We start from the raw sequence: 18,175 nt of genomic DNA, 5'->3' as shown, positions 1-18,175 counted from the left end.
TGGCTGCAAGTTCCTTAGCTAGCTAGGTCTCCTATGGGATGTGAACTGCTTTGCTTCAGTGGGAGACTAAAGCTGACATTGGAGTATCCTAACTGGGCTCTCTGTGTTTCTGTAGGACATGCATTTTTTGAGGGAGAGGCTCCTTCTTCTTATACTTTCTTCCTTAGGTTCTGAAATCTTGATAGTAGGTGAGGCCTACAGTTCTGAAAAATAATCATTGCCCTGGTATAAATTCACAGTACCATTTAGTCCCAGGAAATTAGTTTTGCACTGTGTTTCAAATGTTCCTTGTTCATTTTAACAACAAAATGTTAAATAAATAAATAAATAAATAAATAAATAAATAAATAAATAAATATTGATGCTAGAAAAATTTCCCAGCAAGAATTTACAAAGATTTATGGTATAAATTAAGGTTTTTGAGTCTCTGACCTCCAGTTTAGTTGCTGTGCTATTTATATTGTTGAAAACCAATGTTTATCACTATCTATATTGAAATGATATCACATTCCTTTTTCTGATACAAATTAGATTTAAGTCAGAGCTTTTAGCTTCAAACCATTCTGAAAAGCCCGAGGATGTATTTATTGTCATAAGACAGAAGGCATCAGTTTTTCACCTCTTTCAGACTGTTACTTAGAGAAATACCACTAGAAGGAATTGTCTAAATGACTTTAAAATGTAGATTGTGGTCAAAATAAGCAATGCAAGAGACTAAATATTTTCAATTTAGGAAACAGATATAAATCTCCTTGGCTCTTGACATTTCTGTTTTCAAAACACAAGACAAAAACTCAGCTAACTTCTCTCAGCAGATATTTTACTCCAGTGGCTTCACAGCCATCTGTTTCTACTGTCAGCCATGTTTCAGAATTGAAATTCAGACTCCATCCTGAACAGGGAGATGAGGCTTTTGAATAAACATCATCATCCAAAATATGTCCCACATCTCCAGAGCAATAATAGCAGGGAAGAAAAGAGTGGTGAGCTCTGAAAATGGGCCATTCCTCCAGTTGCAATGATTCACGGTTTTGTCTTGAGTACATTGCTCACATCTGACATTGTCTTTGGACTGGCCTTGAATTTCAGTGCCTACAAAATATAAATTGCTTATACATATTTTGTTTTCTCTGGAGCAAATTGCCATTGTTATAGTACAGTCTAGAAGTACAGAAAAAGCTACCACATGGCCATGGAAAAAGCAAGGAACAAAAAAAAGGAGGATCGCTAACAAGAAGAAAGGAGTTGTTTCATTTCAGTAGTTACTGGGGCTGAAACTGCTACATTTACAGATCTCTGTATACAAATCAAGCACTGTTTCCAACAGTATAATCAAGAACCACTCTGCACTTTATAGCCTTGAGAGGAGCATAACTAGAAATATAAAGAGGGCAAAATGGCAGTTTCACTAAAAAAATGAGATTTAAAAACACATATTCATTCAAACTGTAAGTGAAGACTGAAGTCTTCAGAATTCTTGAAGCAATAAAAAAGTCTGTGTTTACATGGGATTCTTAATATCTAATAGCAAACATGAAGTACATAAAAATACATTTCAGAAAGTTAAAGTAGAGAATTTTGATGCTGTTTGAATGTTCTAGTATTTATTCTAAGCAAAAAGTTTAACAAAAGCAGCTTTGGGTTGGATTTCTTTTTTTTTGTATTGGTGATGAAATACTGCCTTCACCAAGACTCACCACATAGTTCAGCTGAAGGACTAGAAGTGTTAATCTAAAACTAAATGAAATTATTTTGTCACATGCTTGTCTCTTTACATGGCTTTTAGCAAATGGAACACCTGTAAGTCAATCAATTACTGCATGTGTGGTAGAAGATAATCACCTCAAAAGATCCCTTCCAACCCAAACTATTCTATGAATCCATGATTGTGGAGATTCTGGACAAGAATTATAGATATACAGAATGCAGTACTGGATTGCAGGTGTACATACAATAGTGAAAACTGTGTAACATCCCCTTGGCCGACACAACGCTTAAAAGATGCTTTTCTCAGTTGTCTATGTCCTGCTCAGATTACTATTTACTATATTTACATTTCTCCATATGTCTGAGGAGATGCTGCAGCTCATGGAAGCTTTTGCAGCTGTGACAGCTGTCATTGATGACATTTTTATAAAAGAAGAAAATTTGGGCAATCGTATCTTTGTCAGTATTTGTTGCTGTGACAAAGGGTAAGTTCTTCCTGTATCAACTGCAATTGCAGTATGAGGATTGCAATACAGTTTTGAGCTATGTCTCTTCATTATCATTTTTAGATGTACTATCTACCTCCACTTTTAATGCCTACTGTAACTCCTGCTGCAATCATGTATATTCTCTGTGAACTCTAGTGGATTTACTTGTTAAAGATAAGCTACTTTGTATAGAAAAGACTTTATAATGAGACCAGTGTTGGGCAGTGATGCATAAAGACCCACTGCACTAAATTTTCTGGAAGTTGATTAAGATGGCCTTTGCTCCCCACAGATTTGCTGTATTAAAATAAAAATCTAAATCAAAGTAATAAAGATTGTTCCTTTCCTCCTGGATTTTTAATATAATTTATACTAAAATAAAGATCAGAAGCCAAACCTAACAGCCCACCTATACATGTATACGAGTCTGTAATGGAAAAAGACAAAGGACATACTGTAAAATCCATTTTACAGAGTAAGAAAGAGGAAGAAAGATAGCAGCGGCTTTACCTAAAGTAAAACAAGAAATACACAGCAATAATAGTGACTGGCCTCCAGAAGCCAGAAAGTCATCAACCCTGCTAGAATGTGTGAATTTTCTTTGGTACCATAATCAAGTCTCTGCCAATGATATACACGCTGCTGCAAAATGCCAGCCATGAAGGAAAAGGATGAAGTACTTACCTTGTTGTAGCAAGGCTCATTATTCCCTCTTCTGACAGGACTGGAGAGGGCAGTTTTCTTTAATACCAAGGTACTTCCATTACTTTTGCAGCACAAATACATTCCTCTTATTTGCTGCTTCTTTGGCTATAGAGAAAAGGAAGGATCGCTGTCCTGGATTGTAGAAACCATGACTATGCTTTGCTCTCCACAATTTGGAGCCTATGTCTTTGCAGGTGCAATTTTTCAGTCTTCAACCAAAACACTGCAAATTACTTTCATCAAGTCCTGTAACAATTTTAGCTATAACATTGTCATGAGTGTTGAATGTACTTAGCCCTGTGCTAAACATCAGAAGTTTATTCACTCCTACGAACCACTGACACTGCAAATAACACCTAAATTCTACTCTAGGTAGTGCTGGAAAGGCTTGGAGTAAAAAAAAAAACCACAGAAATGGAATTTCTGTTCATCTGTGTATATTCTTTAAAGTGTTCATTTCAGGTAAGCTAGGAAGAAAGCAATGTTCTCATAATTTCTACTTGCTCTTTCCTATTTATCATTTAACTTTTACATATAAACAAACTTGTAAAACAAAAGTTTGATCAAACATTTAAATACCCTTGTGTGCTTTTGCTCAGCCAAAGGTGATTTAAGAGGAATCTCGCTTAGAGGTAAAAAAAAAAAAAAAAATCCCTTTGATATCACCTTAACACGTATGTCTGAACACATGGGTAAGATTCAGTTTGGAAGCTTTTACAAAATATCACTACAAAGCAGACACAGTAAAGCTAGAACAGAGAGCAAATGTCCTTTCCAACAGAAAACACAATGTTCATTAATCCATATAAGTAAAAGAATGCAGCATAATTCATCTTATCAACAGTTTATTATATGAGTATAATGCAAGACTTGAAGCACCCTAACACACTGTAAAATATAAATTAATATAAAGACCAAACTGGGAGCTATGTTACATAACAGTTAGCATAATAGGTATGAAGGGAGTCATATATATGTATTTATTATCAAGGACACACAAATCTACTTAGATCTACCCTTGATTTTTCAATATGGTTCTGTTCTATTAAGGGCAGAAGGATGAACTGTACTAACAGACAGAAAAGCATGGGCAAGTGCCTGACAAAACTATGACAGGGTGAAAATTTCCAGAGCATTCACATTTGTCTTTTAGCATCTGAATTGCTATTATCAACACCAATGTTTCCATCCACCCACAGCTGAGAACTAACCAAAAGCTTTCAAAACACTTACTGTAAATATTTCTTTTCAACTGCATAATATGTGAGTGGTCCCATGGTCCACCTTTGACAAATGTCCTGAATAACACTTGCAATGACAGAAAAGCAAGAGTAAACAGCATGAGTGACTCATAATACACAAAACTCTCTGGGAGGACATTTGCCCCACATAGTTCATATTAAAGTGAAAGAGAATCATCAGCTGGATTAAATAACTGAGGATTTACAGAGACTTCTGAAACAAAGAAGCAAGCCTGAAAAGAATTATTGAAGCACGAACATTTGTAAGAGACTGGAGACCTGGAGGTTGACACAGAGGTGACCAAAATAAATAAATACAAAACAGCTTGAGCTGGTGCCTCCAAAGAAGGACCCCAAAAAAGAAACCCCTGAGCTTTTATCCCCTCTCAAGTCTGGGGTTAAAGTCTGGGGTCCTCAGCTCCTGCCATGTCCCTGTGTCCCTCACCAGGTCCCCAAGCCCCAAGTCACGCAAAGGATCAGCACTTCATGGACTCCTGCTTCAGACTCCCACCAGCCAGAGCTCAACCTGCAGCTCCCATTGCAGCTGCATCCTGAGCTGCTCACACCAAATGTGTTCCTCAAGTTAGTAACTCTATTTGCAGGGGGCAACTCAGAGCATTTAAGTGAAGACTATTCCAGGTTCTTGAATGGGAACTAGTTCTGGAGGCACATTGTCTAATCTTTCTGACAGAAGTCTATCCCAGCTCAATTTTAGGGATTTCTGTGAACTAATTTAACTGCCATGATTTCAGTTTCCCCACCACTGAGGAAGATGCAGGAACACTTGCTTACCTGCAGCCTCAAAGGTAGTACCCTTTAGCTGTCTTCTTCAATCCAGAACAGCCCATGAGTCTGCTGCTTCCCTCATTTAATGACTGAGTAGGTTAATTAGTTCACAGAACTTTTTAGAACTAGTCAAGAGAGAAGAGTAAGGGGGATAATTGGCTAAATCCTAGCTTTTGAAAATATCCATGGCTCTTATTCATGACTAAGGGTAACTTGCATTGAGGTGGCAATCCTGCAGTCCTGCTCCAGCTGACTATAGGGAAGTGCAACTATTTTTGTGGCAGTGGCTGAATAACCACAAATTACAGCCTGATGTATTACAGAAACCCAGAGGGTAGTCTTGGTTTACCTCAATACCCTGGGCTCTAAGACTGTAATTTCTACTTTTGCTCAGTGTAGAGATACCCAAAGAGCTCAGTGCATTCTGCTTCTGACACAGAGGGGCAGGAGCTGCTACATCGATCTTCTATTATGTGACTTGAATCTTTTGCAACTGTTATTGCAATAACAATGTAAGTGCATGAAAATGTCAAATATTTATAGAGCTACTTATTTTTAATTAATTAATTAATTTCAAATTAATAGAATTTATTTCTAGCTTCCTTCAGGTTATTTATTCATTCATCACTCCTAGATTTGTCATATGCCGGCCCTTTGTTTTTTTTTTTATGCTACATATCTAGCATTTCCTGAGTCAGATGATTATTTTACTTGCAGTGATATACTACTAATACATACTACTACTAAAACAGTGTATTTTCAAAGCTGAAAATTATTCCATCTGTGGTGAGTCATCAGTCATACTTGCTTCTCACACTACATCTTTTAATGCAATTCTCATGAAATCAGAATGGGATTTACTACTAGGATTTTCCCACACATTCAAAAGCATACTTCTTAATCCTACAATTACAACACAAAAAAATGACATTTGATTATCACTGAGGACAGGACAGGTTTAATTATAACAAGTTTGATAAACTCAGTGTGCTTTTCGTGAATTATCTCTCACACTGACAAAATTTTCACACAATTGTCAGGGGTGAAGGCTGAGACAGATCACATAGATGTCTCCTATGTCTACCTTCCTTAAACACAGCAGAGGGAGGGCCTGGAAACCTAAATAGCTGTGTGCAATTGCTCAGCCTCAGCTATTAGTACAGTCCTGTTTATGCTGATCCCATTCTTACAGGAGAGCTTTCAGAAGGCAGTGTTTCCAAGATGAATATAAAACTAATAGAACAGGTATTGTGAATCTAAGGTAGTTCAGAAGTGCATGGCAACTGTAGTGTAGAATAGATCTATTTAATAGCCCCTGCAAGTCACCATCCACGAATATTTATTCTACAGCTCTGCAATGCAGTGCTGAGAAGGGAGCCTGGTGGTTCCCTCAGTCTGGGAGCTCCATTAACTGGATATCAACAGGCTCAAACAACGTGCAGTATTCGTAGTCAAACTCACCCAAGCAAGTTTTGAAAACAAAGCCTAGAAATTTTTCTTTTCTGACTCTAGCACATCCTAGTGTGATCTTCAACACAATTTCAGTCTAAATTCTGTGTGCTAAAACAGAGTTTGACCAAGACTGCAGTAGAGAGAACAAGCACAATATTGTTAGGAGTACTTTCTTCTGGAAACAAAATGGGGAGTTCTAAGTAATGGGGTGAGGCAGGGAGATGTCTGGGTTGTTTGGGGGTTTTTTGTTTGCTTTTTTTTTTTTTGTTTTTTGTTTTGGCTTTTTTTTGTGTGGTTTGTTTTTTTTTTGGTTTTTTTTTTTTTTTTTTTGGTGTGGTCTTTTGGTTGGGTTTTTTGGTGGCATGGGGGTTTTTTTGTGTTTTCTTTTGGGAGAGGAAGCAACAGAAATTTTTTCTAGGTTTTTAGCCACATTTTGTATATCCCACTGCTCTGAGTATTTAGTATTCAGGCAGAACATAATTTTAGATCTAAGCTATACCATAGCTAAAAGTAGACACAGCAAATTTGAAACACCATTGGTCTTAGTTCTAATCCATTCTATGCCTTGCAGTTTATGACATAGCCCAGAACTTTCAGCTACAGGTGCTGTTTCACCATTCAAATCAAAAAGTGAAAGCAGTGCACATTGTGCATCTGAAAACTCAACCTTTTTTCAAAACCTATCTTTACTGAAGAAAATGATGAATCAGGTGTGCACAAATGTACGATGCTAAAATAGCATAAAGTAATGTAAAAAATAAGTTTGAATGAAAAAAAACTCTTGCATTGGACTGAATATGATTAGCTTTGCAAAGCAAAACAATCCATAGTGGAAAATTGGAAGGAAAGAAATTAATATCTCATCACATTTATTTTCCAAAGATAATATCAAAGCTGCTCAATACAAACAGATTTTGAAAAAGTACAGAAACAACAGAGATAGAGGCAAGCCTATCTGTAATTCAGATATCAGTAATTCAGCTCTTCAGCAATGTCTCAGAGAAGAAACAATACTTGATCACTCCAAATTATCAACCACTGACTCACTTCATGTCTTCACCAGAAAATGGACAATAACTGATTTAAACCTAAACTATTAAGACCTATACTTGTCTTTACTGGCAGAGAAAGCAAATAAAAATTAAACTTTTCTTCCTTCCTGTTTTGTATGTAATAATTATGGCTGTGGAAGACATTATGATCTCAAGGAGCATCCTAAATCGTGTAAGGACTGCCACCTGATAATAGCATCATAGTTACTATAATATACAGATTTTTAGACATATATTAACTTAGTGTCCTACTGGTCCCTTCTGCAATTTTTATTTAAATGGGATTTTTGCAAGGTTACTGAAGGTAGTGGAATGTTCCCACAGCTCACAAAGGACAGATATAAGCACATAAGTGATAGTGCTGAGGACTCAGGGTGGTATTCATCCCATGACATTGCATTTGGCTGATGATCTATGACTACAGGGATCCTTTGCCCCCACTTATAGCTCATTCCAGCATTGCTCCTTTCGTCCTGCTCTGCAAATGAAGCACAGTGAATTGCTGCTTCATCATCCTGACACCTTGCACCAGCTCACTGCATTGTCTGCCACAGCTACCCAAATTTGAAATATACTTCTGTTGCTTTGGGGCTCCATCAATACACATCAAGGCAAAAGGAAAGGAAGGAATAAGATTTTTTCACACATAGGTAATACATTGATTCTATGAACATAAATTCCATTTGTAAAACTCCTGTATTTGCTTCCACATTTTTTCCAAAGGATCACCACCAAAAGGATTGCCAAGCACCAAAGACCTTTTAAAATCCCACCTGAAGTTCATTATGGTCTGTAAATGAGAATTTCCACTGTACATCAGTCTTATTGCAGCTACAAATATTCTGACAGAAATTATTTTAATGGCTTTCCTCCTCTACATAAACATTTCCTTCTCACAAATTGTTTTTCTTATATAAATATTTTATTTGAGAAATAACCCTGTTTAATCTAGGAAAATAAACAATAAACTTCTTGAATCTTAGTGCAGTATTAAGAAGTGTGACGCTTTTGGCTTTTTTTATGTATCACTGATAGTTAATTTGAAACAAAAGGCTTTTCATACCAACCACCTTTACCACTGAAAACCATTGTAGATGTGGTGAACAAGGATTGATACAAGGAAGCCATTACTTCCTTATTAGACCACACATACATTGATAGACCTAAATTCTTATCCAACCCCGAATTCTGTACACAAAACACCGTTCAGGATGTGTCATACACACTGAGACCTGGCTGCTGTCATTGCAGGGGTCCCAACCCAATGATCAAAGCTCTTTATTCATCCCCAAATTGGATAGAAACCTGTTAGAGGAGAGTTCCCAGTAGCCTGTGGCAATGTGTAGCCACACTGATCTGAAGGCATCAGAGCTTTGTCTGTGCCTGGCCTTGGCTGCTGCTGCTGCAGACACGAAGAGGTTGAGGGCAGCCGAGGAGCCGAGGAGACACAAGGGCAGCCGTGCCAGTGAGTCTCCTGTCAGCACCTGAACTTTGAGAAGAGAGCAGATGTTATTTCTCCACGAGTAGGCACATGTTGCCACTCTGGAATAAAAAAATTACATATTTTGAGCGAATGAATGTCCTTTCCTAAATGGTGTGATCAATTAGAATCAGTGTTTTCTTCTGTACACTAAATGAACATTGGTTTTGCACATTAAATATCATTTTCATTTACGCCACTTGCCACATTCTCTTACCTAACACTTAATTACCCCAGCAGTGTTTATCTTCCTTCTTCTCAGCAATGAAATCTGATTATTTAAAAGGAAATTAAATGCATTACACCTTTTCACTAATGTCTATGCCCTGTTTTTTTCATTCAGTTCAGAGTATGCAAATTTTTTTTTCCTTTTGGATAAAAAAAGGCATCTGAAGGATCAGAGTTAGAAGGACCAGTTAAGTTTGGTATATTCATACATCCACATTTTAGGATACTCTAAGGGAACAAAGATTTATAAATTTTGTAAAATGAAAATTGTGTCAACACATTCAACCCCTTGTCACCCTTTTTGACCTGGCTGGGAAATGACTACCAACATAAGAAGTTCTTTTGTGGTCTCAGTGGACCTCAAAAATACATTTGAAATCAAACAGGTACCATGGGTTTGACTGACATGGAGATTTGTTCGTTGTTCAAAGCTTGAAACACATGAATTTACAAACAGATATCACTCTAGAACCTGATGACAATCTCTTCATTATACATGCTCCTTTGGTGATTTGGCTGCTGTATATTTTTACTAATGTATTCAGAGACATAGTTCATCTGCAAATGAGATGTCCTTTTCAATTACACTTCTGGGGGAAAAGAGCTGTCTAGAAAACTTTTTGACAGTACTTGGGAAAGAGTGAAAAGAATAAGTTCTTGAAAAAGTGAAAGAGGTTTTTTTCAGGATTTGGGTTATTTTTCTTCCTGCTGGCTAATTTAATGTTGGGTTACTACGTTAATACTCTTCCCCCATACTATGTTCCTTCAGTAATAACTACTTGAGTGATTTTGTAATTGACTGCCACAATGCTTATAGCTGCATAGGCAAAATTTACTGTGATTAAATCCAAATTAATTATTTCCACCCAAATACTAGTAGAATAGAATTTGCTTCAGGGGGAAAAAATGCTTTTTACATTCCCGCATCTGTCTCAAACAGAAAACTCATAACCCCTCCCAGAGAAAGGGGTTTTAAAAAGCAGACTGCAATGCAAAAGATTGAACTAACAGATTTCTTCACGGCTTAATCAGAATCTTGAATTGTGTACAACAGGTCAAATCTGGTAAATTCAGCAACTCTGACCATGGGCCGAGGGAGGTTTAAAGGTAAACCACTGTAACATGTGATCCATGAATGCCCAGAAATCACAGTGGGCACCTCTCCCAAATCACGTAAAGGTCAGATGGCAGGGAAAACCACAAGGGCACAGCTTCAGCCAGGGAGAAGCATCAGGGACTCCAATTCCTTTTCTCCTGAGGCAGGGATCACAGCACTTGTTCCCAGGATCATGCCATGACACCCTTCTGCTTTGGTAGTGTGGTAGAGGAGCTGGAGAGCAGTCGTGGGTTGCTTTTTCTTCTGCACATACATCATATCTTGCAAAGATATTTTTGGCTTCTAAGGAAAGAATTAGTCTCGATTAGTGGCTACCACAATTACCAAATTACCAAAATACCCACAGTGGGTATTTTAACTGTCAGAAACTTTCATCAGCAAAACCAAGTCCTTTCCTGAAACCATGACCAGGAAGCAGATTAAGGAGTACAGCCTGGGTTCCAGCTGGAATACAACCACCATGGTGTACTTTAAAGTTTTCCAAAGCAAAACCTTGTGGTTGGAAAAGGTTGGTTCTGGAAAAGGACTCAAAAGTCTTCCCTTGTAATTTGTGCTTGGTAAGAGCCATTTTTGTCACCATCTTTACAAGTGTCTGCAGAGGTAAGCATAAAGAATTAATTTTGCAATAAGAGTTCTTACAGCAGGATCTGAGTCTGACATTCTTAAGGCATGTTAGAGGATTTAGAAGTAGAATCAGGCCAGCTGCACCTTCTAAATAAATGAATAATGTAAAAACAATTCTTGCTTTTCACAGATACTGTACAGTATAACACACAATACTTATTTTTTCATCTTGCAATGTGATTGTTTATGTTTACAATGGCACTTTTCTCTAGGGAAGTGACAGTTATGACAACTGAGGACAATATCTAGAATGTGCTTTGCAATTATTGTGCTACAATGGTAAAAAAAAGAGGAAAAATCAATGAAACCAATTAAACTACATTAACTGCAGTGTTTCAGTCCAAACATAGTTTTCCCTCTGTGTCCAAGCTTTCCTCTTAGAATCTACAGTCAAGGCTCAAGTATTTGAGTATCACCCAACAGTGGCGCTGCTCATGCCACTGACAGGAATAATCCTGCTCGCTAAAATCTGCTCTCTTTAATCTGTTCTTGATGCAGTTGGAAAAAGAGCTTGCTTGAAATTCAATTTGGCTGATTTGAAAACAGGATTCTGAGAGGAAGCATTTTCAGTGGCCTGCCAGAGTAATTGGTAAAATGTAAATACACAAACCAATTACAAACTTTTTTCCTTCCTGTGAAGCTTTCTTAGTAAAAATGTAACTGGAGGGAGTAGAGGAAGGTATTTCCCCAAAAGTGTAAGGTGGGTCCGTACTTGCCACTCATTCCTTATTTAAGAAGAAGGTGGATCTTTATGCAAGAAGTGCTCTTTCTACTGGGTAGAAGAATTTCTATGCTAAGTTGAAACACAGGGAAGCAAAATGAAAAACAAAACCAAAATAAAAAAAAATATTGCCCTACGCAGATTAGGAAGCCATATTCTGTAAACACAAATAATGCAGCTCAAGCAAATCAGGTCTTAAGGTCATAACAGGTCAGGTTTGTTCCATATTACATCTTTACTGAAAGGTTTCATCTATGACATTTTCAGAACATCTGAAAAAGACATCAGGAATGTAAGGTACAGGGAAGCAGTGAAAAGGTTACATACTAACAGCACATAAAAATGCAATTTCCCAGCATTTAGCAGATTGATAAGCAGATATTTTCTAGTCAATGTTTCAGCAAGAGGCACAGTAAATAATTAGGAAACCTTTTGCCCTCTTGAGCCTTGAGTTAAATTCAGAGATGTCACCACATAAAAGAAGTTCAAGGTATTTTTTGTGGATCAGAGGGAAAGTCATTCATATCACGTGAAATGAAAGTGTGGCAACTGTCCAAGAGTGAAATAGATTATAGCACAGGCTAGGACACTCAAAGTGGGAAATATGCTCGGATATACACAGAAGTTGAGTGATGCAAAAAAGAGTAAAGTATGAAGACATGCAAACACAATGCAGTATTTCTGAAGCCCATTTCAGACAGCATTTTGGATCTTCTAGTGCTCTGGGTTTTCTGATGTTTTCAAAACCTCAAAACTGAGTCATAAGAAAGGATAAAAAGCTCCTGACACAAAGAAGTAGTGGGAGCAAAATACGGAATCTAATATAAAAATGGGGTAAAAAAAATTAGCTTTTTCCATGGATATACAAAGAGTCTGTTATTAGCTGCTCTTATAACAATTTTTTTTCATTCCCTGAAATCCAATTTCTATATCAAAGAATTAAGTCAGAAACAGGACTTTTAAAATAAATACATCATTTTACTGAATGCCTACTCTACAAATTCTTCACCAGTGTTTTGTTAGAATTTTATACAGGAAAAAAAGAACAAGCGATGAAATTATAAAATGCAACAAAATTTCAAGTTTTGGGATATCTTTTATGGCCCAAACACATGGCAAATTTTGAAAGGCATTCCTTTGTGTCCAAGTACCTGAAAGTAGATGAGAAGTGACACATGTGAACTTAGTTGTACGATAAGAACAGACAGTGACAAAAGCAATGACTGGTAATGAAATACTATTACCATGAAACAGTAATAATGTTAATTCTGTGCTACTTCTGAAAGATGATAATCCTTTTCTACAGTAACATCCCGTTCACAGTCATTTTGCCCATGACAGTCCTCTTGCTGTTGATGCTCTCTGAAAGCAGGAAGCCGTCTGAGACTTCATGGACCTCTCTCATATCCTCTCCCTTGTCTATGGAGAGATCTTTTTGTGTACTCTGAGCTATGGATGAATATTCTGTTGATAATATGAATGGGCCATGGCTGTAAAAGGCATAATTAAGTGCACTGTTTCCTTCATTGGGTTTTCTGAAAAATTCTAAAATTCATTCCATCCTGTTTGACTCCTAAGTATTGAGTGAGGACTACATAAATCTACTAAACTCATTGTAATAATGCTAGTATTGAGCTGAAGGCCAATAAAGTCTTAGCTAATCCACTAATACCTCTCTCAACCAACTCTCATGAGACAGATCCAGCCAGCAAACATTTTCCTGAATGCAGTAAGATTTCATCTAAAGTACTGTAAATACATCATCATTACAAATTAAATCTTGGCCTTCTTGATCAGCCATAAGTTAAGAAAGAGTTTATTCTAGCTGAGGATTTGAAGCACTTCTTCCTCCTCCCAGGCCTTCATGTTTAAACTTTAAAAATTAATACAAAAATTAAAATTAATACTTTTGTATCGCTCCGCATTTTCCCATGAGGGATGAGATAACAGACCACAAGGTATTATCTGATTTCTCTAATGGTGATAATAATGCTTTTGAGAAAGATATTTCCAGGTAAACTGAGGAAAAGAAGAATGCAGACTACCCACTAGTCTCCTAGAAAGTGGTACAATTATTGATTTCACCTTTCCAAGTAAAAATACCTTAAATCATCTTAGTCCAAAATTTTATTTGGTTAAATGAAATTAGTTTTTAGCAATTAATTTTTATTTATGAATAGAAGATTGAAGTGTGAGGTGAAAGTGCTGAGGCTGAGGGCAGAATGGGAATTCCTTTGTCTCTCCATGTTTATATATGTCAAGTCCGCCCTTTGAACATTTCACAGACAGCTCATTTCCAAAATACTTAGTACTTTAAATCATAGGAAAGCTGTGCTTGTTACCTTCTTTAGTTCTTTGTCACAGCATATGATTCTTATGTCCTGCTCCTCTATATGCTGCTATTGCTAGTAGACCAAGTGCCTGAATGTGTTAGATGCCCATTCCACAGTGGTTTTGTAGGTTAAAGTTACAGCCACACATGGAGCTTTATTGGACATGGACTTAACAGCAGGTGTGTCAGCAACACTGAAGCTCAAATCAGATTTGGGATATTTATTCATCTCATGTTAAAAAAGATTCATTTTTATCACATGGTCAATTATTCTATATTACATGAGCCTTTCATCCTAATGTTAAGGTACTCGCCTTCTAACATGGGAAAAAATGTGCCAACTGAAAGGGAGTTTAAAAAATTTAATTTAGAATGCTTTGGGAGATTAGAGAATTAAGTTTAGAATATTGTCAATAGCTTCATCTTCAGAAGCAGGAAGTCCTTTAGTGTGACTACATATTTCATCGTATTCTTCGTATTCTTCGAAAAGGATTTAATTTATTATGGGCAAACATTGAAGTTCTAGGCACACAATAAGTTCGTAAATGTATGTGTTTAAATTTACACTATAAACATAAATTAGCAGCACAAGGTCTCCAAATGTATTGAGGACAATATAAACCTCTCTCCCTCACAAGACTGAAATGGTTTCTATTCACTCATAAGGGTCTGATGGAAGGTAGGAGCCCACTTATCAACCTCATAAATGGAGTGGGTTGTTAGGCAAGCAGTTCGAAGCAGCTCAAAGGCTCTAATGGCATTCTCCCCACCCCTACACCCAGAGCTCTCACTGCAGCACTACAGGATGGCAGGCACCCCCAGGCACCTCTCAGCTCCCACCACTTCACACATCCCTCCACAGCCAGCCCAGTAAGAACGTGTCCCACTGCCCCAGTGACCCCAGGTGTCACAGCCAGCCCAGTAAGAACGTGTCCCACTGCCCCAGTGACCCCAGCTGTCACAGCCAGCCCAGTAAGAACGTGTCCCACTGCCCCAGTGACCCTGAGTGTCACAGCCAGCCCAGTAAGAACGTGTCCCACTGCCCCAGTGACCCCAGGTGTCACAGCCAGCCCAGTAAGGACGTGTCCCACAGCCCCAGTGACCCTGGGTACCACAGCCAGCCCTGCCATGCACCCATAGGCAGCAGCTCCACAAGGGGCTCTGCAGAAGGGCAGCCCCTGAACCCCCAGGAGAAAGCCTGATCCTGAGTGAGATGCTTCATATGCAGTGGGAACCAACAGCAGAAATAAAATACTCACAGAACCAACTTTTGAGAGACAGTACACAGAGGATACAATTATTGGGAGATTAAATCAACTCCCAGGTAAGAATATCTTGGCAAGTAACCTCATAGCTCGCTGGAAGCCACTCCACGGCAGCAAAAGTGATTTGGTTTGGGGTTTTTTTTCAGCTAAATTAATTCAGAAACTGTTATTCTCAGGAGGCTGAGGTGGGATAGAAAGTGAGCTTAAAATCTGAATTCTCTGGAAAAAAATTGCTGGAAAAAAAAACCAGATCAATAATAATTTTTTTTAAATCTATAATATAAAGAAAATTAAGTCCTGCATAATTTGAAAAATCTGAATCTGGGGTTTCCCATGGATATATCCTGGCATAGAAAAATTAGCATATCTCCAAAGAAACAGGGACAGACAAAAACAGCAGGGTCTGGACCCTAGAAACCTCCTTTATGTTTGTCCTGGGGAGAAAAAATATTTGCTACACCTTTCTCAAAACAAGTACTGACAGGTTAAACAAAACATTCTGTTTCCATAGTTCCTTCCCAGCAAAAGAAGTGCTCACATAAACACCCATACATTAAAAAGGCAAATAATCAAATCTGTGCCAGTTCTGTACATTTCTGACATTTCCTATCTGACAAACATGCACAGCAATGCCACAGAGCACTGGAAATTTTTCAAACTTCAATGGGAAATTTAAGAGATTCCTCCAAAATCTACTTTTGTCTCACTTTCTCACACACACAAGTGTGCCACCTCTTTCTCTCCTTCCTCAACAAAATGGTTACTTTTCAAGGAAGATTATTTTCATAGCTCTCTGAAGTTATGATGGAACAGACTGAGCTGCTGCTTCATTTTCTGCACATCCTCTGTGTGGACTCAGCATTTTGAGAGAAGAAACTGAGAAATGAACAGCAACAGTCAGGGCCTGCCTCCTTGCCCTTGAAGGGTGGTGCTGTACAGACCTAATGTAACACGACTTTTCCTAGTGCCTGCTTTGCTTGATGTCAGAGAGGAGTGCCTGGTTTTGTCCAGTCCCTCCTGCATTCTTGTGTCAGACCAATATCCAGATCCTGCAACAGTTTGTTTGCCTTGCAAGTACTTCATCTTTGAAGCATGTGATAATGTTAATTAAAAAAAAATATATAAAACTAGGCTTCAGGGTGATAGAGAACTCTCTAAAATACTAATGGATTTTAAAATATGAACAAAATAAATAGAAATGTGGATTTACTTTTTGTTAAAAAAATATTTCAAATGTTTGGGCCAACTATGATTTATCTAGAGGAACAGCAGCAGCTCTGCAGATATACCATAAATATTGCTAGCTGTCACACAGAAATAAGGAAGTGAGTTATTGCTCCTCAATCCCTTAACAAAGACATATAACATAGACTATGCACTCTGGCTTCAAGGAATTTAATATAGAACTTTTTGTTCTTGAAAGTGAGAAATACAAAGCTGCGTGAGGTTCTTTCAGGGTTGTTTCTCTTTTCTTGTTGGGAAATGTTTGCTTTCTCTGATGCTAGAGGGCAGCAATAATTGTTCATGATTTAGCAGCAAACAAACAAATTATTTCACAGCTATACAGTAGAAATAAATATTTTCTTCAAATTATCCCACACAACTTAAATACTGGTGTTAATGGTCATCAAGAGTCTTAGTGGCACCTGAAGATAAGAAAATCCCTTTATAACACTTTTTAAGGATATAGGTGGACATTTATGTTTTTTAACAGGTTACACATAATTGCAGTGGAACTCTGCATTGTATTTAATTGAATACCTGAAGAATCTGTTAGTGTTGAAATTACTACAGTGATTCCATAGAAAATAGTTGGTCTGGTCTTCTATTACTTAAGTATCTCAAGCTGATTTACACCAGTAAAGAGAGGGAGAAGCAGACAGCACCTGGACAGGTGAAAACACATCACTAAATCCTGAAATTTTACCAACTCTCTTCCATATTCTTACATTCCTTGAGCTTTTTCTTTTTTAGCCTGACACTCCTTTAGTTTTCTGTATCCTTGACTAAAAGTAAAAAGTACTAATTAGGAAGAGAGACCTTTTAAGCATTTAGTCCCATGGCTCTACTGTGCAGATGTCACTGCCACTTAGTCTGAGTAGGATGGGAGGTTGTGAAATATAGCTTTTTACCAGTGATATCATCTTCTTTTCCACACAATTAATCTATAAATAATTAACACGAGTCATCACCCTATTTAGAGGCTGGCATTGCTGAACTTCCATTGCTACAGAATACACTTGGAGAAGGATGAGCCTTCAAAGCATGTCCCTTCTTGGGAGAGCAAATGGAGAAAGGCATTAAAGACCTGACAATATTACACATTATGTACTCCACTACAAAGCAAAGAGAAGCTGGCAGGTGGTCGGTTCGTCACCCATTAGAGGTTTGGTTGCTTAAATGGCATAGGGCAGGATATTACAGTGAGAAACTTCAATATTCTGTGACCAGTTAAAGGAGTTATTTTGACCCTTAAGCCACTGGAGTATGGGAAGAGAATCAATTTGTAGGAATCTGACACAGTAGCAGGAAACCTAAACTGCCTAACAGGTAAAAGCCAGCCTTTAACATGACTCATTCCAGGCTATGAAAAACTGCATGGTTTCTTTGCTTCTCTTATATCAGCTATCCCATAAACAAAGCAACCAGGAACTTTTGAGGAGACTTCCCACACATATTCAAGGCAGTTTTTTACTAATGTAATTGATGTTATTATTAGATGAATAAAAACCACAACAACAAAGGAAAGTTAATGTCTGGATCCTGTCACAGTACTCTAATGAAGGAGCTCAATAGCTGTGTATTTCTAATAAGCTACTTCAGCTGTCACTCAGCATTATCTGTTATGAAATCAAATTCTGCGTTTCACACCTGTACTGCTAGATTACTAGCATTAGAACATCTTTGTGCAATCATTTAAAACTCTGCACTGCAGTTTATGCTTAAATAAAGCTACTTTTTTGTCACACGAGTAAGT

The sequence above is a fragment of the Vidua macroura genome, chromosome 8, assembly GCF_024509145.1.
Source record: "Vidua macroura isolate BioBank_ID:100142 chromosome 8, ASM2450914v1, whole genome shotgun sequence".
NCBI lineage: Eukaryota > Metazoa > Chordata > Aves > Passeriformes > Viduidae > Vidua > Vidua macroura.
This window is presented reverse-complemented; position numbering follows the sequence as displayed.